The following is a 27,723-nucleotide window of genomic DNA, read 5'->3' on the forward strand; positions in this document are numbered from 1 at the left end:
AAGCAGTCCGAGTGCTTCATAAGAGGTGGGAACTTGAGTGGGGGAGGGGCTAGACGGGTGATGGGCATTGAGGAGGGCACTTGCTGGGATGAGCACGGCGTGTTGTAAGTGATGAATCACTGAATTCTACTCCTGAAACCAATATCGCACTGTGTGTTAACTAACTAGAGTTTGGGATAACATTTCGAAAAGAAGAAAAAAGGGAAAGGCTTGTGATGTGAACGTGTTTTCTCCTGTGTTCACCTGGAGTTTGTGGGCTCAGTCAAGGCAGAGGACCATGTGTTTGTGGACCATGTGGTTGAAGAAGGTCACTTGGTAGGATTCGGGTAGCAGTTGGGCTTTTCTGTGGGATCCAAGAGTCAGAGAGAGAGAATCCCAAGCAGGCACCGCTGTCAGCATGGAGCCCAACGCAGGGCTCGAACTCATGAACCACGAGATCATGACCTGAGCTGAAACCAAGAGTCAGACGCTTAACTGACTGAGCCAACCCAATATATGGCTATTGTTTTAAGCTATTTTTTTTTTTTGGAGTGATTTGTTATGCAGGAAAGGAGTTAATACAAGTATGAGTAAAGCGGGTTGTTTCTCAAAGTATGGAGACATTCGCAGCCAGCTTGTGTTTGCCAAGCTCTCTTCTCTGTCGTGACACCAGCTACGTTCCACAGAAAGTTTGCTTCATCAGTTCGGGTCCTAGAGTAAAAGCCACGTAGAGCTCAACACAGCTGATCCAAGATGGATGTGATGCTTGCGCGAGAAATAAGTCTGTGGTTGTCAGCCTTGAGATTTTGGAGCTGTTAATTATCACGGCATAATCCAGCCTGTCCTGGCTGATACAGCTACAGATCGGCCATATCGCAACTTAAATCCAAACCGTGTTCCACAGCTATAAAGTAATGGAGGATTGCCGTGGACAGAAAAGCAGCCGTCAATTAAGAACGCGTTCAAGTTCAACAGTGAAAACGTCTTGATGCCAAAAGCACGCAACCAACTCCTAACTTAATACTGGGTTAATCTGGGTAACAACAGAAGCAGTAATGCTAATGTGAGTAACAAGAAATAGTTCTCCTTGCGTAAGCTTATATCAGGGCGAGTAACCACTGATAGTTACCAACCAGATAAAAATAACCTAAGTATAAACTATATAGCAAACCACTGGCCGACCCGCCACCGGCATGCAATCAAGATGAAAAGAAGTAAAAGGAACTCGGCAAACACCAACCCCGCCTGTTTACCGTACACATCGCTTCTAGCATTTCTCGTGTTAGAGTCCTGCCCTCTTCTCCACGCCCGGTAGAAACGGGCCGTGTAAACACGCTGATTGAGAAGCACCAAGGAGCCTCCTCTTCAGCCAGCCCGCGTCTCTGCGCATGGGTGCCCACGGGATCCGAGAACAGGGGCTTCGTGCCCAGCGGTTCTGCCTTTAAACCGGAGACGTAGCTGGCTCCCAGAAGTCATCCTTCCTGGGCCAAGGAGGTAAGAAAATGAAGGTACTTTCCGACCCCCCAGCGGACATTTCTCAATGAGTGCTAATAGCCACTCAGCACTGCTGGTAACTGTCTATGGGTGAGTTTGCAAAAATCCAGACTTTATTATTGACTTTACTTCGAACCGTATAGGAAAGGAACCAGCAGGAGAAAGCAGGGAGAAGAGTTCAAAGTCATTTACAAAGCTGGTGAGTTTTCCCAGCTTAGAATTCATTGTTTACATCATCTCCTGAGAGAGCAGCCTAGAGCATCCCTATGCGTGTGGGTTTCCTGCTTGAGATACCAAACGGGGGGCAAAGCCTTTAATACGGGAGTATTACTGCGGTGTCCGTCTCAAGCTAATTTGCGAGGCATTGCCAGATCGAGGCTCCCAGTCTTCTGGAACCTTGAGAAAATGCCACACAATATCGCTCTGAGGGCCAGAGATAGAGCGGGAAGCCATTCACACACTGTTCAAATGAATCCAGTTTCTGGTGGTTTCTTCTCCCAGTTCCTAGGTCTTCCCGAGCCAGGGATGTGATCTGTCAGGGGAGAGAAGCAGGCTGGCTTCCTGCTGTCCCTGCCACCCAGCCCTTGCCTCACAGCTCTGCATTGTCACTGCGGTCCTACATCTGGGGAGATCACAATTAATATGTTTAAGCTCGTCACCTCGGGTCTCTTTCTTCCATCTTCTAAGCTAAATTCCAAAAGGGTAATTGCGTTAGTTATCCCCAAACCCAGCCTTCCCGTGGGGCCAGCCCCGCCTCCCACCTGTCCCGTTCCCTTCCCCTCCCTCTTTCATGGAGCTGGGGCCCCGTTGCACAAGCCTCTGCCCCTGAATTTCCAACCTGTACCCTCTGTGGAACCTTGTCCTTTCTAGACACTAGCCATCCTCGTGCGAGCTGAAGCCCAGAAGTTTCCAGAATATAACCCTTCTTGTCGCTCCCTCCGCCTTGTCGCCAGTTAGAGGCACGGAAAGCTAGCTGCTGCCACTGGAGGGAGGGGGGAGGAGGGGGAGGACGAGGAGGAGGCTTTAAGAAGAGGCGGGTGGGAGGCCCCGGCTGGGAACCGGGCCAGGCCCCGGGCTAAGATGGGTTGGAATGTGCGAAGGGATTCTTGGAAGCTGGGGTTGGGTGTGAAATTGTGCACAACGGGGCGCTGAATCGCAGCCCTGCAGAGGAAACGCTAACAAGAAGGTTCGTCGGTTTTCCCTACAACCTTGGCATTTTCTCCAGAGTAGCTGTGATTCTCTGTTCGGTGCCCGGGGCACCAGTAACTTGCTTAGGACTGCTCACTGTATCTCCTCACCTGCTTCCAGGCCTAAATACACAGGGAGGTGTTTGAAATAGACATCACTGCCGCCGGGGGGGGGGTGTCTAGCTCATTAAATAAACACATTTGAACCTCCACTCATTCGCCCACCGGTGGACCCCGAAGTTCACAACCCTGTTCAAGGAGGGGTATGTTTCTGCTGTGGGGCTTGGGGTCAGAAGTGAGAAATTTACTTGCTGTGTAACTTTGTTTTAAAAAAGTTTTAATGTTTTTATTTTTGAGACAGAGAGAGACAGAGCATGAGCAGAAAGAGAGGGAGACACAGAATCCGAAACAGGCTCCAGGCTCTGAGCCGTCAGCCCAGAGCCCGACGTGGGGCTTGAACTCACGAACGGTGAGATCATGACCTGAGCTGAAGTCAGCCGCTTAACCGACTGAGCCATCCAGGCACGCCTGTAACTCTGTTTTTTAAATACAGATAGATACATTTTTTTTTTTAAATGAAGTTACAAGAAATGTACTCTCTGTCATTTGGCATCCATTCTGGGCTGATGGCTCTCAAAAATTTATTTTCATGAAAAAAATTATTTTCACGACCCAGTTGCTCTTCCAACATTTGCTGAGAACTTCTTGTGCGCCAGGCATGATTCTAGGTGCGGGGGGGGGGGGAGTAGGGAGGGAGTACAGGGAGCGGGACACAGCCCTGCCCTGGAGGAGCCTCGATGGGTAGAGAAGCAGACTCCTTACCAGAAAAATTCTGTGTGTGCGAAAATAGGATGTGTGCTGTAACAGAGGAAGCACCAGATTGCTGTGAAAGGACAGAGAGGGAGCACCCAAGTTGGGGTAGTCAAGGAAGGAAGGTTTCACCAGGGAGTTGACATTAATGCTGAGTAAGTAGGGTATTTTGACACCCGCTGGCCTGTCGCAGTGCAATTCTGGTGGTCACTTCTCGGAGTCAGCACAACCCCACAAGACTGCCCCCACTTCATACACCAGCCACAAATTCAGGGGGTCCCCAGGCCACCTGCCCTTCTGGCTGATTGGCTATTAATTTAGGGGCCCTCTTGACCACATTAGGTTTGATAATTTGCTAGGACAACAGACAGAACTCGGGAAAGAGCTATGTTACAAGTACAGCTTTATTGCGGAAAAATACCTACAGATCAGGAACGGCCAAATGAAGAGACACACAGGGAGAGGTCTGGGAAGATCCTGTGCCCTCTTCTCATGGAGTGAGGGTGCATTATGCTCCCAGCACATCAAAGTGTTCATCAACCAGGAGCTTTGTTCATCAACAACTGAGCTTTGTTGTCCAGAGTATTATTACATAGGCATAATTGAGCATATCACTGGCCCCGTGACTAAACTCAATCGCCAGCCTTCCCTCCCTTCCTGGAGCCTCGGCCAGCTCAAAGACCCAACTAAAGACCCTCTAATCATAGGTTTCGGTCTTCCTGGTGACCAGCTCCCATTCTGAAGCTATCTGGTGAGTCATCTCTTTAACTTAATGATAGTGTAGTGACCCACAGGGCTCATGAGTAACAAAGGCACTTGTATCACTCGGGAAATCCCAAGGATGTTAGAAGCTCCATGCCAGGAACCTGGGGGCAAAAATCACACAAATTGTTCATGACATAACAAATTCTTTTTTTTTTTTTGTAGCATTTATTCATTTTTTGAGAGGCAGAGAGAGACCGATCATGAGTGGGGAAAGGACAGAGAGGGAGACACAGAATCCAAAGCAGGCTCCAGGCTCCGAGCTGTCAGCACAGAGCCTGACGTGGGGCTCGAACTCATGAACAGTGAGATCATGACCTGAGCCGAAGTCGGACGCTTAACCAACTGAGCCACCCAGACGCCCCATCTATCTATCTTTCTATCTTTTTCTTTCTTTCTTTCTTTTTCTTTCTTTCTTTCTTTCTTTCTTTCTTTCTTTCTTCTCTCTCTCTTTCTTTCTTTCTCTCTTTCTTTCTTTTTCTTTCTTTCACATTTGTTCATTTTTGAAAGAGAGAGAGACAGAGAGACAGAGCACGAGCAGGGGAGGGGCAGAGAGAGGGAGACACAGAATCCAAAACAGGCTCCAAGCTCTGAGCTGTCTGCACAGCTGATGTGGGGCTTGAACCCACGAACCATGAGATCATGACCTGAGCTGAAGTCAGATGCTTAACCGACTGGGCCACCCCTACAAATTCTTTTTTTTTAATGTTTATTTATTTATTTATTTATTTATTTTTATTTTTTTATTTAAAAAACATTTTAACGTTTATTTCTTTTTGAGACAGAGACAGAATGTGAGCTGGGGAAGGGGCAGAGAGAGAGGGAGACACAGAAGCCGAAGCAGGCTCCAGGCTCTGACCGTCAGCACAGAGCCCCATGCAGGGCTCAAACCCACAAACTGTGAGATCGTGACCTGAGCCGAAGTCGGACGCTTAACCGATTGAGCCACCCAGGCGCCCCACAAATTCTTTATACCAACTAAAGTAGGCTGGGCAGAAATTGTTATCGAGTGATGGAGAGTTGCTCCAAGTGTAGATTTGAGGGTCACCGGCCTACACTGACCAAAAACTAAGTTGAAGATTTCCCTTGGTCCCTGTACCAGGTAGCAGGTGAACTTAACGTGGATTAAAGATAGCACGAGTCGTCTCTGTTTGTTCTCTCCCTTTTTTTCAGTCTTGATCTCCCCCTCCTTCTGCTGCTGTTCCTTTCCATCAGCTCCCTCAACCTTCCCTGCCTGAATTGCTTAAAGTCATGGCACAAAGCCCCAAACTTCACTGGCATCAGCATTACATCAGAGAGCCCTCATTTCTAACTGCACTCTTCCCCAGGGCTGCGACTTAGATGTCAACCCCCGGAGCCCCATCGCTGCATCTCACACCAGCAGCCGGAGGTGAAATCGTGTGGCAGTCACTGTGGCTCGGATTTTACGCTCTTGAAAGTGGCCACAACCCAGAAAGAAAAATCTGGAGCTTTTTACAGAAACCTTAGCAAGAAGGTAGAAAATGACATCCCCCCAGGATCTCTGTGATGTGAGCTCTGTCTCTCCTCGCACTCTTTCCTCTGTCACTGGGTTCTCCCTGTCCTCTTCTGGGAGGTGGTAAGGAATCATCACTGTCCTTGCCTTGCAGATATAAGATTTGTCCCAAAGGATGGCTCTGACAGAAAGAAGGATTCCTGTGATAGGGCACACGCATCCGTGAACTCTCTCTCTCTCTGGGGAGTTGCGGTGCTGTTACGGAAAAATTATGAAAAGGGGGGTAAGGTTCGAACTATAAGCAAATAAAATAATTTCTCTCCAGGAGATAAAGATTTTACATCAAAATTCTCATTCTTCCCAGAGGCATTGTGAGATTGGGTAGGGGAGGAGGAAGGTTTTGTTCTGTTTTCTTTTTTTTTTTTTATGTTTATTTATTATTGAGAGACAAAGAGACACAGAGCGTGAGCAGGGGAGGGGCAGAGAGAGGGGGAGACACAGAATCCGAAGCAGGCTCCAGGCTCTGAGCAGTCAGCACAGAGCCCGATGCGGGGCTCGAAGTCACCCACTGTGAGATCAAGACCTGAGCTGAAGTCGGTCGCCTAACCAACTGAGCCACCCGGGCGCCCCAGAAGAGACTCTGGGGACAGTCTCTTCAATAAACGATGCTGGGAAAACTGGACAGCCACATGCAAAAGAAAGAAACAGGACCACTTCTTACACCATACACAAAATTAACTCAAAATGGATTAAAGACCTGAATGCAAGACTCAAAGCCATAAAACTCCTAGAGGAAAACAGGCAGTGAGCTCCTTAACATCAGCCGATTTTCATTTTTTGAATCCGACACCCAAAATAAAGGCAACAACAGCAAAACTAAACAAGTGGGACTACATCAGACTTCAAAGCTTCTGCACAGAGAAGGAAACCATCAACAAGATTACAAGGCACACTACTGAGAAGGTATTTGCAAATCAAATATCCATTCAGGGCTTACTACCCCCAAAACGTAGAGAACCCATACAATTCAACAGCATAAAAGCAAACAATCTGATTAAAAAGATGGGCAGAAGGTCTGAACGGACGTTTTTCCAAAGAAGACATACATATAGCCCACAGGTACGTGAAAAGGTGCTCAGCATCACTAATTCGCGGAGAAATGCAAGTCAAAACCAGAGTGAGATATCACCTCACGTCCGTGAGGAAATGGCAAGTGTCAAAGAGACAAGAAACAGCAAGTGTTGGCGAGGGTGTGCAGAAAAGGGAACCGTTGTGCGGCGTCGCTGGGGATGCAAACTGGTGCAGCCGCTGTAGAAGACCGCGCAGAGGTTCCTCAAAAAGTTAAAAATAGACCTACCATATGATCTGTCATTTCCCCTTCCGGGTATTCCTCTGAAGAAAACAAGAACACTAACTTGAGAAGATCTATGCACCCCCATGTTTATTGCGACGTTATTTACAACAGCCAGATGATGGAAACAGCCAAAGAAACAAACCAAATGATGGGTGAATAGATAAAGAAGTTGTGATAAAGAGGATAAAGATAAATAGATAGAGAAGTATGTAAATACACATACATATAGGTATCTCTATATATGTATATACTTGTATGCGGAATCTAAAACCAAATTAAAAAACCTGAACTCACAGATAGATTGGTGGTTGCCAGAGGTTGGGGGGCGGGTAGGGTGAATTGGGGGAAGGGGTCAGAAGGTACAAATTTCCAGTTATAAAATAAGTAGGTAATAGTCTAAGGTACAGCACGGTGTTAATGCTATCTTGCATATTTGAAAGTTGTCAGCCCAGTAGATCTTAAAAGTTTTCATCACCATAAAAAAAATTTTCTATAACTGTGTATGGTGATGGATATTCACTAGACCTATTGCGGGGATCATTCTATGATGTTCACAAATAATCATTATGTTGTACACCTGAAATTAATATAATGTTAGCTGCCAATTATACCTCAATTTAAGAAAAGAAGAGAAAAAGAGGGGCGCCTGGGTGGCTCAGTCGGTTGAGTGTCCGACTTCAGCTCAGGTCATGATCTCACGGTTCATGGGTTCGAGCCCCTCCGCATCGGGCTCTGTGCTGACAGCTCAGAGCCTGGGGCCTGCTTTGGATTCTGTGTCTCCCTCTCTCTCTCTCTGCCCCTCCTCTGCTTGCACTCTGTCTCTGTCTCTCTCAAAAATGAACTATAACATTACAAAAAAGTTTTAAAAAGAGAAAAAAGAAAGAAAATGTCAGATACTATACTTTGACAATTTCCAAGATGTTACACAGATACCTTAGGCAGAGCTGAGTTAATCACTGACACATTAAAAAGAAAACACAAAGAGTTTCAGATGTTTATATTAGTAAAGTGAAATAATCCTATATATCCTATCTCCTAGGATATTGCTTTTATTTCTGTAGTAGTTAGTTTTGCAAATGCTTCGACTCCATGTATTTTTAAAGTTGAAATAAAAATTTATAGTAATAAAAAATAAAAAGGAAAACTCCTGTGCTGGTGAAGCTTACATGCCTTGGAGGGAAGAAAAACAAACTAAAAACCGTGATATGGCAGGTGGTGATAATGGCTATGGGGAAAAATAGACCGGTTAAGGGATTAGAGAATGATGAAAAGGTGTGACTTTTATATAGGGAGATCAAAACAGCCACACTGTGAGGTGACATTTGAAGTGAGTTGAGACAGTAACAACATTGAGGAGAGCGAGTTCTTAGTGGAGGTGACCAATGCAAAGGCCCTGAGGTAGGACCTAACACAATCCTAGAAAATCAGTACTATCTTTTTTTCTTTAAGTTTTTTTTAGTTACATACAGTGCAATACTGGTTTCAGGAATAGAATTTAGTGATTCATCACTTACATACGACACCCAGTGCTCATCACAAGAAGTGCCCTCCTTAGTGCCCATCACCCGTCTAGCCCATCTCCCACCCACCTCCCTTTATCAACCCTCAGTTTGTTCTCTATTGTTAAGAGTCTGTTGTGCTTTGTCTCCCTCTCTTCTCTTTCCCCCCTTCCCATATGTTAATCTGTTTGTTTCTTAAATTCCACATATCAGTGAAATCATATGGTATTTGTCTTTCCCTAATTGACTTATTTCACTTAGCATAATACATTCTAGCTCCATCCACATCATTGCAAATGGCAAGATTTCATTCTTGGTGATGCTCGAGTAATATTCCAGTGTGTGTGTGTGTGTGTGTGTGTGTGTGTGCGTATACACCACGTCTTCTTTATCCATTCATCAGTCGGTGGACATTTGGGCTCTCTCCATAGTTTGGCTATTGTTGATAATGCTGCTATAAACATCGGGGTGCAGGTGCCCTTTCAAATCTGTGTTTTTGTATCCTTTGGGTAAATACCTAATAGTGCAATTGCTGGATCGTAGGGTCGTTCTATTTTTAGTTTCTTGAAAAATCTCCAGCCTGTTCTCCAGAGTGGCTGCACCAGTTTGTATTCCCACCAACAGTGCAAAAGTGTTCCCTTTTCTCTGAATCCTCACCAACACCTGTTGTTTCTTGTGTTGTTAATTATAGCCATTCTGATAGGTGTCAAGTCATATTTCATCGTGGTTTTGATTTTTACTTCCCTGATGATGAGTGATGTTGAGCATATTTTCATGTGTCTGTTAGCCATCTGGATGTCTTCTTTGGAGAAGTGTCTGTTCATGTCTTTTGCCCATTTCTTCACTGGGCTATTTGTTTTTTGGGTGTTGAGTTTGATAAGTTCTTTCTTTCTTTCTTTCTTTCTTTCTTTCTTTCTTTCTTTTTTGGGACAGAGAGAGACAGAGCATGAATGGGGGAGGGGCAGAGAGAGAGGGAGACACAGAATCGGAAACAGGCTCCAGGCTCTGAGCCATCAGCCCAGAGCCTGACACGGGGCTCGAACTCATGGACCGCGAGATCGTGACCTGGCTGAAGTCGGATGCTTAACCGACTGCGCCACCCAGGCACCCCTGATAAGTTCTTTATAGATTTTGGACACTGACCCTTTATCTGATATGTCATTTGCAAATATCTTCTCCCATTCCACCGGTTGCCTTTTCGTTTTGCTGATTGTTTACTTTGCTGTGCAGAAGCTTTTTATTTTGATGAGGTCCCAGTAGTTCATTTTTGCTTTTGTTTCCCTTGCTTTTAGCCACGTGTCTAGTAAGAACTTGCTCTGACTAAAGTCAAAGAGGTTTCTGCCCATGTTCTCCTGTAGGATTTTGATGGTTTCCTGTCTCACATAAAGGTCTTTCACCCATTTTGAATTTATTTTTGTGTATGGTGTAAGCGGTCCGAGTTCATTCTCTCGCATGTCGCTGTCCAATTTTCCCAACACCATTTGCTGAAGAGACTGTCTTTTTTCCATTGGATACTCTTTCCTGCTTTGTGGAATATTAGTTGGCCATACATTTGCGGTTCCATTTCTGGGTTCTCTGTTCTGTTCTATTGATGTATACGTGTCTGTGTTTGTGCCATGACCGTACTGTCTTGATGACTACAGCTTTGTACTACAGCTTAAAGTCTGGAATCGAGATGCCTCCAGTTTTGTCTTCCTTTTTCAGGGTTGCTTTGGCTGTTCAAGGTCTTTTGTGGTTCCATGCAAAATTTAGGATGGTTTGTTCTAGCTCCGCGAAGAATGCTGATGATAGTACTATTGTTATCTTCCAACCCGCCCCCTGCCCATCTTTTTTTCTCCCGCCTCTCCCACAACTTTTCCTCCTTCCTTTCCTTCCCTGATTTTCTCCTTCTTCACTTACCTTGGAGTAAGCCCGGTCTCGTCCAGATAAAGCTAAACTTTTTACAAAGTAGGGGAAAAGAACAGAAGGAGAAAAACCTGTCTCGGTGAGTGACACTCAGTCCGCACATAGCCGCCATGTGACCATAACTCGCTGAGAAAGCCCTTCCCTGGCTCAGGACCACCCGCAGAGCAAACTTCAGCTCATCAAACGTGGGGCTACATTCTGCCAACGGTCAATGTCTACTGCCAGCTCTGAAGAATATGGGAAGCAGGACAGGGTATGGAGAGGAAGAGACCGCAGAAAATACATTTCTCTGACAGCAGCCAAACTGAAAACTCACGACGATCTGCCGTGACAGACTTCCTGGTTCGTGAATTAAAGTCAGAATGCTTAACTGCTCAGCCACTTCCATGAGAGAGGAAAACCTAAGTTGTTTAGTTTGTATACAGTTTGAGAAAATGCATTACATGTTATAAAACAGAGAAAAACAGCTTTTAACAATGGCGTAATTTCCCCATCCCGTTCTCCTTAAACTTATGCTGAAAGATATGCCATGATCAGAGTCTAAGAGCAAGCCCCATTCAGGGGTGCCTGGGTGGCTCAGGCAGTTAAGCGTCTGGCTTCGGCTCAGGTCGCGATCGCACGGTTTGTGAGTTCGAGCCCCGTGTCGGGCTCTGGGCTAACAGCTGGGAGCCTGGAGCCTGCTTCGGATTCTGTGTCTCCCTCTCTCTCTATCCCTCCCTGACTAGTGCTCTGTCTCTCAAAATAATAATAATAATAATAATAGTAAATGTAAAAAAAATACGAAAAAAAAGAAAAAGTCCCATTCATATGTGCAAAGATCAACGCAGCCACGAATACGTTCGGAGTGTCTTTGAAGACTTTGGCGGGGGGGATCCCCTGGTGGAGGTGGTTCCTGCCTCAGATGGGGACAGAAGACGAACGGACGACCGCCCTGTGTCGTTTATTTCCTCTTCTCCATTCTCCTGTTCCTGGCCCCTCCTGATCTCATCTTCAAGCCACCAAACCCACCCAGCCTCGTGTCACTCCCCCTGAGCATCCCACACGCACCCCCGTCTGTACTGGCCGCACTTTGTGTCTCTGCTGACGCCCTCCTCACACTGTGGCACGACAGCCCCTTTCCACGTGGCCTCCCCTACCTGCCTGCAGGCCCCAGTCTGTCAGCCTTCGGGTGTCTGTCATCTCTGGGGGGCCTGGTCCACTGTGCGGGCCCGGAGATGGTACGTGAACGGCTGAGGGGTTGAGCAGGCCTCACTTCTGAGGGGGAATTTGTAGCCCTGTTGGGTCTTACCTCTGAAGTTCTCGTGTCACTGCAATAGCTTTTCCTGAGGCATTTCTTGCCCTTGAACTCACTAGTGTCCACCACCCCTGCCTCCCTCACGATCCTCCCCTCATCTTTGTGTTTCGTCTGATTTACGCGAAGGAGTCCGCCTTCTGCCTTGGTACGGCGCTTGATGCGTGTCAAATGGCAGAGCCCAAGTCTGAGTTTACCCAGTCAGTGGCGAGGGCTTAATAACCCCCAGTAGGTGTGGAACCCTCTGCCGGAGTTGGAACGGTGCCCTCGAGGTCCCAGAGGGAAAAAAGGAAGGAAGAATGGGGACTCTTTACAAAGGAAACAGCTGGAAAAGGAGTCCCATTTCTTCATTCACTCGTTCGTGTACTAGTTGAAGAGAAAACGTATTCGCTGAGCCCCCGTTGTCCTGGATATAAGGCACGTAGGAGTGGACGTGGCTTAGGTGGCTGTAGGCCTCAGTGTTTGTGGGCTCGCGCCCCTCGGGAGGCTGGGGACTATGCCTGGCCCAGGTCCCATGGCTGGAATACCTAGCAGCTTTCCCCGGTTACCATGGAGACCCCAGGGAGGAGAGGAGGGAGGTCCTCTCTGGTATCACCCAGCAGCTTCTAGTGTTCTTTCCTCTTGGTCTAAGCTGTGGCCCTTCGCCCAGCTGCCAATGCCACCCACACTGGGCCCCTGGCGGAGGAAAGAGGAACTCTTGACCTCTGGGGGCTTCGGGCTGCAGGTGACCCGCGGCCACGGAGGAGGAGGGAGAGGGCTGTGCCTCGCGGCTGGCCGGGCAGAACTGCCATGAAGAAAATTATGAGGTGAATTAAACTTTAATTTGATTTTTATTTGGTTTCAGCAACCAATAAAGGGCCAGCAATTTTCCAAGTCCTGTCAGCGGTTGGAGGAATGCTTTGAGAACATCTGTTTTATTAACAGCGGCAACAATAAAAGCCGATCCCGTGTTTGTAGAGGAGCTGCCTTCTCAGGGCTTCGCAAGGTACGCGGCGATGTGTGGTCGCAGGGAACGAGTGGGAACGCGTTTCTGGTTGGCAGAGCATTCCACCTTTCTGAAACAATAGAAAAATACAGAAATTTCCTATTGGCCCCCAAGCCTTTTCTCGCTTTCCTCCCCTATAAATTGCGGAAGTGCCCGAATTGTTTAAAAAATAGACATCATTTATTCTAACTACTCGACAGAAACTATGTAGGACAGCAATTTCCAAGTTGACTGTAGTTTAGGCACTGGAAGTGATGTGCTTTTGCTTCAGAGGTCAAATGGGATCCACGAGATACTGGATATCCCTGCAGTGAAATACTGTTTGGCCGGGAAAAGGAGTAACATACATGCTTTCTCGTGGATGCCGCTTGAAAACGCTACGCTAATTGAAAGATGCCAGTCACAAATGACATCACGTTAACTGTCCAAGTTAGGAAACAAGAAGGGTTTAATTTAACGATGGGATCAATTCTTCCCAACACTGAGTTGGATGAGCAAGGTCATAGAACGCATATGCATGCTGTGGGGGTACACATCTTGGGTCTGGGTTGGAATGATGGTCAAGGATGAGGGGAGGGGTCTTAAATGCATTAAAGATGATAATAATATATCAGAACTGTGGGGTTTGATTACCTTCGAAGGTTATTAAAATATTGCCAAAAAGATTCTTAGGAAAGAAACTGGGGTGATAAACCCTGTAAAGAACAAAATAACGGGACGTCTGGGTGGCTCAGTCGGTTAAGCGTCAGACTTCAGCTCAGGTCATGATCTCACCGTTCGTGAGTTTGAGCCCCACGTCGGGCTCTGTGCCAACAGCTCAGAGCCTGGAGCCTGCTTCGGATTCTGTGTCTCCCTCTCTCTCGGCCCCTCCTCTGCTCGCACTGTGTCTCTCTCTCTTTCTCATAATTAAACAAATATTAAAAAATTTTTAAAAAGAACAAAATAAAGCGAAATGTAACCAAGAATCATGTGTTTCTCAGGTTATAAGTCAACAGGGAAATCCAGTCACTTTTTACAAAAATTGAAATTATTTTCTCTATTAAAGAGTATTATATGAATTAAAAGTATGAATAAATGAATATTTCCGTTGTTTTTTCCAAGCCGTTTTGGGGTTGTTTTTATTTTTATTTGTTTATTTTTTAATTTTTTTTTTTTATTAAAAAAAATTTTTTTTTCAACGTTTATTTATTTTTGGGACAGAGAGAGACAGAGCATGAACGGGGGAGGGGCAGAGAGAGAGGGAGACACAGAATCGGAAACAGGCTCCAGGCTCTGAGCCATCAGCCCAGAGCCTGACGCGGGGCTTGAACTCAGGGACCGCGAGATCGTGACCTGGCTGAAGTCGGACGCTTAACCGACTGCGCCACCCAGGCGCCCCTATTTTTTAATTTTTTAATGTTTATTTATTTTGGGGAGAGAAAGAGAGAGACAGACCACGAGGGAGGGAGGGGTGGGGAGAGAGGGAGACACAGAATCCGAAGCAGGCTCCAGGCTCTGTGCTGTCAGCACAGACCCCAAATGCAGGGCTCGAACTCATGAACCGTGAGATCATGACCTGAGCCGAAGTCGAAAGCTTAACTGACTAAGCCCCCCAGGCACCCCTGGGTTATTTTTAAAGTTCTCACGGTGCAACCCATATTATAACACACACTTTTCGGTTCGGGTTATAAGAAGGATCTATCCACGTTATTGCAAATTCTTACTAAATATCCCATTAATCGGGCAACTTTCTGATTATGCGTATTGTGAGAAGGGAACAGATTCAAAATGACCGGTAATAAAAAAAAAAAAATCGTCTCCACAAAGAGCTAGACGAACTTTGATTAGTCTGACTACGTACAGAATTAATTCTCATTTATAAAATACGGCTCTGCCTTCAAAATCATGCAGCGTTCTAACCAGGGAAACGGCGAATACAATCAAGAGGTACAGCAGCACAAAGGTATCGATATTAGCTTTGCTTCACCGGCCTCTCGGGCAAAGGTTTTTTAAAACACTATTCTGAGGATAGCCGGCAGATACGGAATGGGACAAAGGAGTCAATTGGATGGTCGAATGAGGTTGTTTTAAAGTCACAGCTGAAACAATAGTCTGGAAAGGCAAGGTACCAGAGAGGGGAAAGGGTTTTTAAATTCCAAGAGCTGGCTTTGAACATCAAGAGCCAAACCGGAAGGAGGCCGGGCAGAACGTTCATCCACAAGCCACAGCGTAGGTAGGAATGCGGGACCCCAGAGGCTGCCTCCTGAGAACTGTTTATGACTGAAAGAGCTCAGAAGAGAACGTAAATCACCTTTATCGCCGTGAACACGGTTGGGTTCAGTGGGCGCTCTTTTTTTTTTTTTCCTTTTGGTAGCCAGACTTCTTTGATGCGGGAAACAGTGTGGTGATTCATGTGCTAGCATAGCATCCTTCTCTTGTCGTTAACCAGGGCTTTGAGCAGCTTGAGTGCGAAGAGAGAGCTTGCGATCCCACAGCGGGGAGGGAAGAGAGAGACCTGGGCAAGGAGAATCGGAGAAGAGGCGATGGTGCCGCTTCCCCGTGAGAACGTTCGGAGGCCTGATCACCACCCCTGCTCCCCTCTCCTTAGGCTTAATCCCGGCGACTGAGCGTGGAACAAGATGGACGGGCCCCTCTGATAAGGTTCAGGGAGGTGGGGCCGGAGCGGGGCAGGCATTTGTGCCTTGCTCCCCAAGGGGTAGCTTAGGGAGGTGGTGAGGCTCTAGAGATCGTTCCCACCACCACCCGCAGCGTGGCATGGTGCCAGAGCGGTGGTCACGGCCGATGAATAAAGTACTTGAGGACGGCCTCCCAGCCTCTTAAAGTCCTCGAGATCCACAGCTCTGGCACGAGGGGAGGAGAACTGTTGTGAGAGGGCAAACGGATGCCAGAGGCCTTGGGTTGGGATGAGGAGGGGCCAGAGCGGTGCATCTGGTGTTGGAGGTCTTGGCTGGTGCTGGACATCCGCTACAAAGGGTGGGAGGACAGTCGCATGGCCCTGTGGGCCCGCAGATGAGAAGGCAAAGGTATCCCCCAGGGCCCCTCTTCCACGGGGGTGCTTACCTACTCTTCCTACTCCCTCCACCCCCCGCCAACTGAGATGTAAACCGAAAGCAAACCGACCACAGACTTAGATACACTGTCCCCCTTCCCCACTGGACAAGGAGGGGAGCAGAACCTTGAGCTTACCCAGTATTCCTCCCTCAAAAAATGGCTGACCATCCCGTCGAAAGTGAGCAGAGTGGGGAAAGACCAGATCTCTACATTGGTAGAAGTGAGGCCTTGACCGTCAAGCTCAGTCAAGAGGAAATAAAGGTCCGTGCTCGTACTCTCCAGGTCGTTTCAGCCAGGGTAGGCTAGACTGTGCTGCAATATCGACCCCTAAATGTCCACAACACATCTACCGTGGGTCCGCTGGTAGATGGGTACTTGGTTCATGCTGTTCTCACTTCAGGAGCCGACGGAGCTGGTCGGGGGGCCGTTCACAGAAGGGGAGAAGGCTCTGGGAGGCCCCAGGGCATTGTTCCCACTCTCAACTCCTGCGCCTGAATGGGTCACAGGGCCTCACTCAACCCTGGGGCGGGGAGCGGGGGAGTGCGGGGCGGGGGGGGGGGGGGGGTCAAGAAGTCTGCGCCCAAAACGTGGAGATCTGAAATATTTGGTGAGCACCACTAATAACTACCCTTGTGGGTGTAAAATTCTCACCCACTATTTGGTTTAGGGCATAAATACAAAAACTAAACTAAACTAAAATAACATAACATAACATAACATAACATAACATAAAAAAAAAAAAACAAAAAACAAGATAAACATAGCATGGCTGTTTAGAGCGTGGAACCTAGGGTTGACTTCTGAGTCTCCCACTTGCACATAGTGATAGGATCGTGTCTAGGCTTCTTAACCTCTTTGACCTTAGGGTTTCCCTCAGGTCGGTGCAAATGTTACTTAAAGCAACTTCCTGGAACAGAGAAGCGACTCAAGAAATGGCTGTTACTTTCATCTGTTTTGTTAACATTTTGCTTTTTTCTTGCCTTTGTAGTTTACAATCCTAATTAAGTAAGAACTCTAGTTAGTTGGATTCCAGCCAATTGAAGTGGTCTTTTTAGGTTTGTTTTCTTCTAAAAATACCGTCAGACTCTCCCGTGTATTTACAGTGCTAGCCTTTGGGGTCACTCTGCATGATAAATATCTTGACCCCCCCTCCCATCCTGGAATGGCTGTATGCTGTTGGGTAGCACCAGTGGTCAGTGACTAAGGAGTGGTCTGCCTTATGTGCTTTATGGTTGGCAGTAATTGGGAATAATGACCCACCCCCACCCGGCCTGACAGATGTGACATTAAGTAGAAGATAAACAATGTGGGGGGCACACCCCCGTCTCCACTGTGTTCACCTTAAACCAGTATTGACGTGATTCGCGGTTAACCCTGGGAGGATTTCCATGAACAGGTGGTCCTGTCGCTTCTTTAGAATGAAGCCAGGGGCACCTGGGGGGCTCAGTCGGTTAAGCGTCGGGCTCTTGATTTCAGCTCAGGTTGTGATCTCACGGTTTGCATGTTCGAGCCTCGAGTCAGGGTCTGTACTGAAAGTGTGGAGCCTGCTTGGGATTCTCTCTCTCCCTCTCTCTCTGCCCCACCCCCACTCGCTCTCTCAAAATAAAAATAAATAAACTTAAAAAAATAAAAGAAAATTATTTAGAATGAACCCAGAGAGGCCACCTGCTATAGTCTGGGGTATGAAAAGGTCCCCAGCAGAAATGTGGAAACAGCAGCACTGTCCGTTTCCAATCCCCGCTATGTGCACTGGGGGGTTTAGCCTGGGTCGTGGAACAGAGAGGAAGGAAAGTGCCTCTCTCGAGGCAGCCACGTTCCAACTTAGTTGTCTCCTCTTTCCTGACCATTCCCTCTCTCACTCTGCCTGCAGACCACCACGGGGCTGGGGGACACACGGGCCCAAACTCACACCTCCCTGTACCCCCTCCCTCCTTTAATCCTTCTCAAGGAATAGGAACACTTCTGGAAGGCACGTTTCTCCCAGAGTCTGTGTGTGTGTGTGTGTGTGTGTGTGTGTAGAACAAGCCCCTGTGTCATCTCTTTAATCACTGGGGGACCAAGTATGGTAACTGAGAGTGACATGTTAGACACTGACTGAGAGTAACCTTACAGGTGAATGGGTTTGGCCTGAGGCCGAATGATGGAATGACGTTCTTTGTAGAGAGCCTTGCTAGCATTTAAGGATATCCCCTGCTAACCCCGATTGTGTTGTAAACTAAGCTCGACCAGCGTGAGGGCACTCCCTTCCCTTAGTAGTGTCACCAGGTTACAGCATTCCCCCAAACCACCCCAAGAATAAAACAAAAGACAGGTCTAGAAAGAATTTTTTTTTTCTATAGACCAATCCCCAGTACACATTCTGCAGAGGGAATAAAAAATGTCCTTCAAGGAAGGACAGCCTCAGAAATTGCATTCTCTTTCAAAATTAATTTTAAAACCCCGTGGCAGGGGTGGGGAGAAAATCCTTTAGCATACCTTACAAAACGCAGGATAAGGTCAATCACAAATAGCAGAGTCCCTCTCCTAACTTGGTTTGAAAGAAGAGTGAGGCCGAGACTAAAAGATTCCACAAGAAAGGGAACGCTGAAATTAATTAGAGGTACCTGCAGAATGAGAATTTAGACCTCCCTGAGGACACAGATGTCCTCCATGAATCCTGTCTGGAAATGATGTTGGGAAGGTGGGATTCCGGGCTGATCAGAGGCTCTCTGCTTCTCAGAGCAACGGAGCAGAACCAGGGAAAATGTTTCCGTTTGCAAGGTGAAGCCTGCGGCGAGCAACTATCAATCAGGAAGCCAGTAGCGGGGTTGACCAGCAGCCTTGGAAATCACCGGGGTCAAGAGCAAAACGTGTGTTCGTGGGTGAGCACGTGGGGGGAGGGGGGCGCACAGGACCATGCATAGATACGTGACGAGGGAGAGAGGGGTTGAAAAGTCCTTGATCCCAGAAATGGAACCCTACCCACCCTGGTGGACATAAATCTAAATGTGCGTTAATAAAAGGGCAGGACCAAACCCCACCGAGGTCCCATTCTGAAGGTGCAAACACGGAGATCTTTCCCTGGCCTGACCCCTCGGGGTCGTGGAATCTTGGCTGCAACTGTTAGTTGGGTCCAGTCACATCTGGTGTCTCCCGACACCACCTAAAGGGTTTGTGACTTTATGGAGACAGCAGAAGGACTCATTGACGATGACTGTGCCCACACTGCTGTGGGACTGCTGGTGGCAGTGGTCATACCTGACCGTGAGCATCAAGCTACACAAATGAACGTTTCCTTTTGTTACAGTGATAGTTTGAAATGCTCTCTCTCTCTCTCTCTCTCTCTTTTTCATGATTATAAAAGTGACCTATGTTCTTCCGTGTGGTTTTGGGGCTAGTCCTCGCTTCCACCTCTCTCCAGATTGGTAGGACAAAATATATAAGAAAAGTATTTTATTCCCTCTGCCTGTAGCTATTTTGGTTCCCCTTTGTAAGTGTAGAGCCTTCCTCAACTGTTTGTATAGAATATAGACATGTAAAATAAAGCTTCAGAGCCAACTGGATGAATCTAGAGCAGACCCGGGTCCAGCCATTACGCACAGACACTGAAAAATTAATCTCACCAAGGTCCCAGGGGCGATCAGACGCAGTGGCTTTGACCCACACTTTACAAAGCTCATAAAATACAGATGGCGGAACAAAGATGCCCTGTTATTAATGCACATTTCGATTTATGTCCACCAAGGTGAGTAAGGTGCTCCTGACCCTTGACCTACAAATTCTCTCCCTGAGGGAAAACGACCGGAGAAGCTCGTTTATAACCAGAAGCATTCCAGGTGAGCGCAGAGTCGGAGAAGGATTGGCCGAGACTCACCTGTCCTGCCTGAGGCGGTGGCCTTCTCCACAGTGGGGATGATGTGCAGGCCAGACTGAGAATGAGACGTCAGCATGACTGAGCAGTGCTGAGAGGGGTTCTCCCCATGCTCCCTTTTGTCACTCTTATTTCCAACCCCCTTCTGCTTATCACATCACTTCTTTTTTCTTTAAGTTTATTTATGTATTTATTTTTTAATGTTTATTTATTTTTGAGAGAGAGAGAGAGAGAGAGCACGAGTGGGGCAGGGGCAGAGAGAGAGGGAGACACAGAATCCGAAGCAGGCTCCAGGCTCCGAGCCGTCAGCACAGAGCCCGACGTGGGGCTCGAACTCATGGACCGCGAGATCATGACTTGAGTCAAAGTTGGACGCTCAACCAACTGAGCCACCCAGGCGCCCCTTAAGTTTATTTTTGAGAGAGAGAGAGAGAGGGAGCAGGGGTAGGGGCAGAGAGAGGGAGAAAATCCCAAGCAGGCTCCACAGTCACCAGAGAGGCCTACATGGGGCTCGAACCCATGAACCCACCAACCGTGAGATCATGACCTGAGCCTAAATTAAGAGTCGGACGCTGAACAGAATGAACCACCCAGGCGCCCCTATCGCATCACTTCTTAAGGGAAGCAAAGCAACTTTCCAAAAGCCACTAGACCAGTTTGCTAAAAGCCATGTGCTGGATGACCAATCACTGCAATTTGCTGAGTGACCAACTTACCACATTATTGATTCGCCAAAACCTTGATTCTGTTAACTGCTTACGGAGCTCGCCACAGATTGTATGACGTTGTTTGGATTTGAGGCATCATTTGCGGTGTCTGTGTGGACAGACATTCGTCCAACTCTTCTAGCAATTTGTCAGGCCGGCCCGGTTGAGTTTGGTTTTATGTTTCTTTACTTTTCAGATCTTTAGTGCACAGCAGTTTATATGTTAACGGGTGAGCCCACTCTTCAGCACAGTCTATTGCCTTTCTCTAGTTTTGAGGCCCTTATGCCTCAACTAGGTAACTTAGATTTTATAGGCCACGTGCCTACATTTATACAGACGACTCATTTTCTGAAAAGAATTTGGCTCGTTTCCGCATCGGTTGCGGATAAGCAAAATTAACGAGGAGACAAAAAGCTTTTTCCAAAGACTGATAAAGTCGGCAAAAATAGGGAAGGACACATTGTTATAAAACTGGGTTCAAAGGGCAAACCTTTAACCATATTCTCTCACGTATATGACATCAAAAGTGAAGGGAGTCTGGGGGCGCCTGGGTGGCTCAGTCGGTTGAGCGTCCGACTTCGGCTCAGGTCACGATCTCGCGGTCCGTGAGTTCGAGCCCCGCGTCGGGCTCTGGGCTGACAGCTCAGAGCCTGGAGCCTGCTTCGGATTCTGTGTCTCCTTCTCTCTCTGCCCCTCCCCCGTTCATGCTCTGTCTCTCTCTGTCTCAAAAATAAATAAATGTTAAAAAAAATTTTTTTAAAAAGTGAAGGGAGTCTGAAATTTGAAACATGCACAAAATACTTGAGCTTATTCACAAGGCCGTGATTAACAATAATAGGAAAAGCAATGGGCTAAATGTAGTTGCAGAGAGAAACCTACCTTACTATTGATCAAATCCTTGACATTAGAGATGTGCGCACTGCATGAAATTTGAAGTATACCAGATCGTCTCATTGCTTAATGACGTAGACCCAGAGTGCCAACTACACTACCAACTGGCCAGCCTCAGTGACACAACTCTAGCAAACAGTGATCTATTGCAGAGGTCTAAGTTTTAAGGTCCCAGATTTGGCAGTTTGGGGTAAGTTAATCGTTCAGCAAATTAATTTTCAACGCATTGGATTTTGATGAATCGGCCATTGAGTGACTTATCTTTCGGTGAACTGACGTTTGATCCATTGATCTTCCCCAAATTTACCTAAAGTTCTTTGGATTCATTCCCACCATCATTAGGTTAGTGTTAAATCTCTAGTGTTAGGCATCTCTAGCTCTTTAAGATGATTTAACAAATCCCCGACTGAATCCTCCTACGTTGAGTGTATAGTTTAGTCTGAGGGCAAGCATATTTTGAATTTCTCGGGAAACATGTCACTAACACTTGCCTATACTGTTTGTCAGTATTTTGGTCTCAGCTTCCATTATGCTGCCGAATTATTCACGTCATATGCAGAGTTAGGGCATGCGATTTTCTTGTAAATGGTTCCTGGGGTCTCCCCAGACATTGGTTCTCAAGGAAGGTCACGCCCCTGGGAGTATTTGGGAAACTTATGCGGGCATTTTTGTTCGGCACAATGACTGGAGGCACCACTGACGTTTCAGGGAGGGGACCAAAGATGCTGCACTTCGGAAGGCGCACCAGGTAAATCCTCCATAACGGCAGCTGTTCTGGGTCTCACATGACTCTGGGAAGTCACGCTACACATTTGTGTCGTTGAAAATCCCTGCAGATGATTATCTGAACCTAGAATAGAACTGTGAATCGAGGGAAGACGATGTTGCGTTTTGTTTAGAACTTCACCGCGAGTTGTCCGCGATGTACGAAATGCGTGTTTCTGACGGTAATACCTCTCGCGATACTGAATCACCAATTTAACCGCCACGATACCAGTTTGCCTTTGTAGCTGTTGCGCTCACAAGGAATTTGTGCAAAGGTGCAAGCTGCCAGCATCTGTCTCTTTGCTGTCTTCTGGTGTAGTTGTGTGCCAACGTCACATATTTGAGTGTGCTTTATTTTATTACCGACTACTTTCCCTTTATTTTTTTCTTTATGTTACAGGCAGGACGTTGTATTGATTTTTTAAAAACCATATGTGTAGGTAGCTTAAAGTGTCTAAGAATTTCATCTGCAGAGAGTAGAAGGGATATTAGGAAAGATCTCCTCTAAAAGGGGAGCGCTGCGTCCGAGAGGGCTGGCCTCTGAGGAAACAGGGCCCTGGTGTGGTCAGGCCTTGGGTCTGGTCAAGAAACCCAGCTGCTATGGGTCCTGCAGGGGTCACCTGGAGGGGTGGGGGGGGCACGGACTTTACCAGGGGTTTGTCAAAGGCTCGTCGTCTCAATGCCACTGACGGGGAAGAGGAGAGACAATTTCCCACAGGAACGGGCCTAAAAAGCTGACATTATTGCCACATAAAGGTGGGTTTTGCAGTAAGGATAGCAGGTAGGAAGTAAAACCAATAGTTATCTCTGTTGGTGGAATCAGAGGTGACTTTCACTTTCTCCCCTTTCCTTTTCTGTATTTCATAGAAAACGGTGGGCGAATACATAGCGTCCTCGCCGGAGTCTGGCTCTGTGGTCACACCGCCGGGGTGCGAATCCCCAGGCTGCCACTTAGGAACCGTGATCTGAGACAGATGACTCACCCTGCCTCAGTTTGTTGCCTCAAATGCAAAATGGGCAGGTGCAGAACGGACTTCCCAGAGCAGGTCCAAGTACTCAGTGAGCTGGTACACAGAGTGCTGTGGCGCTCAGTACCTAGAGTCACTCCAGCGACCGTCACTTTGGAAGAGTGGGTTCCTCTGGGGTTGATCTGGACTAGCCACGCCTCGAGTGGAGCCTTCAGAGGTAGTCACTGCCTGTGTCGCCGGGGGCCTGACTCTCCCACGTCAGGGACACACAGGCATCCGGGTCAGATCCTCCCCTGCTCTGAATGGACAAATAAATGGACCAGCCCAGCCCAGAGAGCCCAGGAGGTGGTGGCCGAAGGACAGAGGGAGAAGTGGGCAGCTGGCCCAGAGAGGGGTCATCTAGGAGAGAAACGATCATCATGGTGACCAGGGCAGGCCTTGCCCACGGAAGTGGGTCATCAGTGCCCTCTCTCTTCCCCTTCAGCACCCCCCACCATCACCAACCTTGGTTCTTTGAAAGTAATGATATTGTGGGCTAGAGCCAGAGTATTCTTACATGGGACTTTCCTCTTACCTTTCATTAGCTGCCAACACAAATCTTTTTATTTAAAAAAAATTTTTTTAGGGGCGCCTGGGTGGCGCAGTCGGTTAAGCGTCCGACTTCAGCCAGGTCACGATCTCGCGGTCTGTGAGTTCGAGCCCCGCGTCGGGCTCTGGGCTGATGGCTCAGAGCCTGGAGCCTGTTTCCGATTCCGTGTCTCCCTCTCTCTCTGCCCCTCCCCCGTTCATGCTCTGTCTCTCTGTCCCAAAAATAAATAAACGTTGAAAAAAAAAAATTTTTTTTTTAAATTTTTTTTAATGTTTACCTATTTCTGAGAGAGAGAAAGAGAGAGAGAGGGTGCGAGCAGGGGAGGGGCAGAGAGTGAGGGAGACACAGAATCTGCGGCAGGTTCCAGGCTCCCAGCTGCCAGCACAGAGCCCGACACGGGGCTCGAACCCGCAAACTGTGAGGTCATGACCCGGGTCGAAGTCGCATGTTCGACCGACCGAGCCACCCAGGTGCCCTGCCCGCATTACTTTTAATTTTTTTTTTTTTCAACGTTTATTTATTTTTGGGACAGAGAGAGACAGAGCATGAACGGGGGAGGGGCAGAGAGAGAGGGAGACACAGAATCGGAAACAGGCTCCAGGCTCCGAGCCATCAGCCCAGAGCCCGACGCGGGGCTCGAACTCCCGGACCGCGAGATCGTGACCTGGCTGAAGTCGGACGCTTAACCGACTGCGCCACCCAGGCGCCCCCCCGCATTACTTTTAAATACCATTCGCCTCAACTTTCTCACCCATCTTTGGAAATTCCAGCCCCTTTAACTTTGGTAGTTTTTTTGTTTTCCGTTAATCAACCAGTATTTGCTGAGCGTGGGTTACATACCGGACGGCAGTCAAGCCCTATGACTAGCCAGCATGGGCTCGTAGAGTTACTGCAAGCCCACCAAATGTCGATATGGGGCGGCATGAAGGGAAACTTGCTTCCCATTGGGAAGGTCAGCAAGTCTGTACTACTGACTCCTGATGTTTAGGGCCCTGAGTGAGTTGTGGGCTCCCAGGGCTCTGTGAATATGGAAGTGGTGCCATGGGTGGGTGGCAGTTCGGATTTGCATCACGAATGCTGGTGTGCCTCCTGCCGTAGTCCTCGAGAACCCTCCTACCTTTCTGAGTTAATTCTGTTTTATCTTCAAACTTCCCGCAGAACCTTCTCTCTACCCCTTTTGCTTAACTCAAAGCTCATCCCAATTAAAGGACGCTGTTTCCTTTACTGCTTTCCTAAGTAGAATCTTCTTCTTATCTCATAGTCTTGACATCGCAGGACCCAGAAATTCAAATGTGTAGTTCACTGGGAGTATAGGAGTCTTCAGGAGCTTGTTTCTTATTAACCAAGTTACAGGGTCCTGGTGTATAAATCTGTACTACCCATTTTTCCTTTGCAAAGGGAGATGCATCCAACCAGCAAGCCCTAGGCATTCTGCTTGGCATACAGAGTGTTCGGAATTGTGTTTCGCTGTTAGCAACAGAGCTCTGGGATAACGGTGGTTTTAAAAAGATAGATAGAAGTTTGTCTGTCATGGAAATGAAGGTTAGATGTTGGCAATTAAGGGCTGATGTGCTGACTCTGTAGCGTCCCCAATGTTCCTGCCTCCTTCTCCAATCACTGAATCCACAGTTCTAGCAGGAAGAGAAGGAAGGGGACGGCCAATGGGGACTCCCAACAGATTAAACAATCCTTTCTTAGGGGCTTTCCCCAAAGGTCCAACATATTAGAAGCCAGAACTTAGTCACAGAATTACCTACTCTCTTTAAGAGGAGCTGGAAATTCAGTTTTCATCTGGGAATTTCATCACTCACCCTCTTCCCAACATCTTAATTATGTTATCAAAGAAGAAAGGGACAGAATGAATATTGGGTAGACAACTAGCAAGCTCTGCCATTATTGGGGAAATAGGATCAGACTATTTTATTATTATTATTATTATTATTATCATTTTAGAGAGAGAGAGCACAAGCAGGGAAGAGGGAAGAGGGAAAGAGAGAAAATCCCAAACAGGCTCCACACTCAGCATGGAACCTGATGCAGGGCTTGATCCCAAGACCCTGGGATCATGACCTGAGCCGAAATCAAGAGTCAGATGCTCAGCTGACTGAGCCACCCAGGCACCCAGGATCAGACTATTTCAAAGCAGCTGCAGAATCAGAAATCAGCCAGTTAGGTACTCTTTCTTGAGTGAGATCTCATTTGGGCTGTGGAAAAGATGGATGAGCACCCCAGCCACCCCCAGGGGTATTCAGGGGTACTTGCTCCTGGACTGCAGTGTCCATATCCTCTTGGCGGGATGGAATAAACACGGATTAAGTGTCCATAACATTCTTCCCCCATGCAGACCATGCAGACCACACTGCAGCGGGACTGGTCGGCTTACGCTGGTGCTGCTTGTGTATCCACTGAGACACCCGTATCGGTTATGAATGGAATGTTGATTACCGATCAAGCGCCTGAAGTTTCCTCTCCGACCGATAGTTTCACTCTAGGAAAGGGGAGAAAATAACCAGCGGCTTAGGACTCTTCCTCAGAGAGAGGGACTCTTCCCCTATGCCCTTTTATTAACTCAGAGGCCAGAAAGTAGGGAAGGAAGGGAGACCAAGAGGACATAGCGGGGGTCCTGGGAGGAGAAGGTGCTAGAGAATTCTGGCTTCCTGAGATATGCTGACAGGAGGAACACTCCTTAAGGTCCTTTAGAGGGAAATTGGGAAGCTGCTCAAAGCTTTTGTTCATTCCGTTGAGGTAGCTAGAAGCCCAGGCTATTGGTCCCAGAAGTTTGCACCCAGGATGGGGATCCTGTCGTTCCTGGTTGTCCTGTGGGGGCGCTCTACCTGCCTTTTCAGTACTCTGAGCTTTGCCTTGACAAACGGTTGTTACTTAGAATTACATCAAATTCTCTTTGGCTGCGGTCCACATTGCCAATTTCTGCTTCAACTTCAGAATGCTTTAAGCTTAATGCTTTCTGGGCCAGCCCCTTAGGTATTGAACGAGGTGAATTGGAAACTTGGCACACCCACATAAACACACACTGATGATTATTACAAAGAACATCTTATTCTTCTACAGCAATTCTACAGCAACTTGCCACGGCAGAGTGAATAAAGGCATCCTTCTGGGGACTAGAGTGCGATTTAATTAACCTACTGCAATCAAGGATAATGTCCTTCAGTAATTTGTTTTATCCTAAAAATGGATACAAATTCTGCATTTTACTACTTGACGTTGCTATGTTTACATTAATATTTCTAACTCAATAACCGTCTTGTAATATCTCTATTCCAGGAAGTTGGAAAGAATGACTTTTCATATTATTTGTGTACCTCCAGGGTGTGCATGATCCATTTTGAGCTTTCTTTGGCTATCTTTTGGTATTGAGTTAGGATCACCTTGACTGGCATTGGGACACTTGCCAATATTTTTTGCAGAAACGTGGTCACTTCTGGTGATGGCACATCCTTTCACTGTTTGTTTATTATTTATCATATCTATTTATTAATTTATTAGGTTAGGTAGTCAACTAATTAAATGGTATTGTAGAGTGGTGATTTATATTTATTTACAAAAACCGATGCTCTATTTAAAGACTGTCTTGTCCATTTTTATACCCTACGGACTTTATTCCTGGGGAATGACTGGCAATTTTTTTCTGTGAAGGGCCAAATAGCAAACCTTTTGGCTTTGTGGGCCTTAACGGTCTATCCCAAAACTACTCAGCTCTGCAGTTGTAGTGTGAAAGCAGCCATAGATAATGAATAAATGGGCTGGGTACGGATATGTTTCAATAATATTTTATTTGCAAAAGCTGGCAGTAGGTGAGATTTGGACCAATTTATTAATTCCTACTCTATACCCTATAGAAATTGAATACTGACAAAAATTGGCTCACATACCTCAGCCACAAGAACCTAACAAATGCAAACACCAAACAACTGGACATCTTTATTTTATATTTTATTTTTATTTTTTTACAACGGGGAATGCTTAAAGACTCTCTTAAGTAATTCCTGCATCAAAGAAAACAATCAAAATTGTAATCACAAAATATTTAGAAAATCATGGTAATAAAAAGAGCAAATAGCAAAACTTTTGAAGGCTAGCCAAAGCTATACTCAGAGTCAACTTTGTGGTCTTTAAGAAATTTAATATAAATACGTATTTA

General features: G+C 47.0%; 1 long non-coding RNA gene across 3 annotated transcripts in view; it reads left to right on the plus strand.

Moving 5' to 3' along the window:
- The first annotated feature begins 1,239 nt into the window (after nt 1-1,239).
- Nucleotides 1,240-27,723, plus strand: part of LOC124510258 (uncharacterized) — a 33,543-nt gene continuing 7,059 nt past the window's right edge. For all 3 annotated transcript variants that reach the window (XR_006961660.1, XR_006961658.1, XR_006961659.1), the window contains exons 1-2: nt 1,240-1,473; nt 12,600-12,740. This is a non-coding gene — a long non-coding RNA (uncharacterized LOC124510258). The remainder of the gene's footprint in view (nt 1,474-12,599; nt 12,741-27,723) is intronic.

This window comes from Lynx rufus, unplaced genomic scaffold (assembly GCF_022079265.1).
Source record: "Lynx rufus isolate CCGP_SWC_20201006 ecotype Redwood Valley unplaced genomic scaffold, mLynRuf1.p SCAF_15, whole genome shotgun sequence".
Classification (NCBI taxonomy): domain Eukaryota; kingdom Metazoa; phylum Chordata; class Mammalia; order Carnivora; family Felidae; genus Lynx; species Lynx rufus.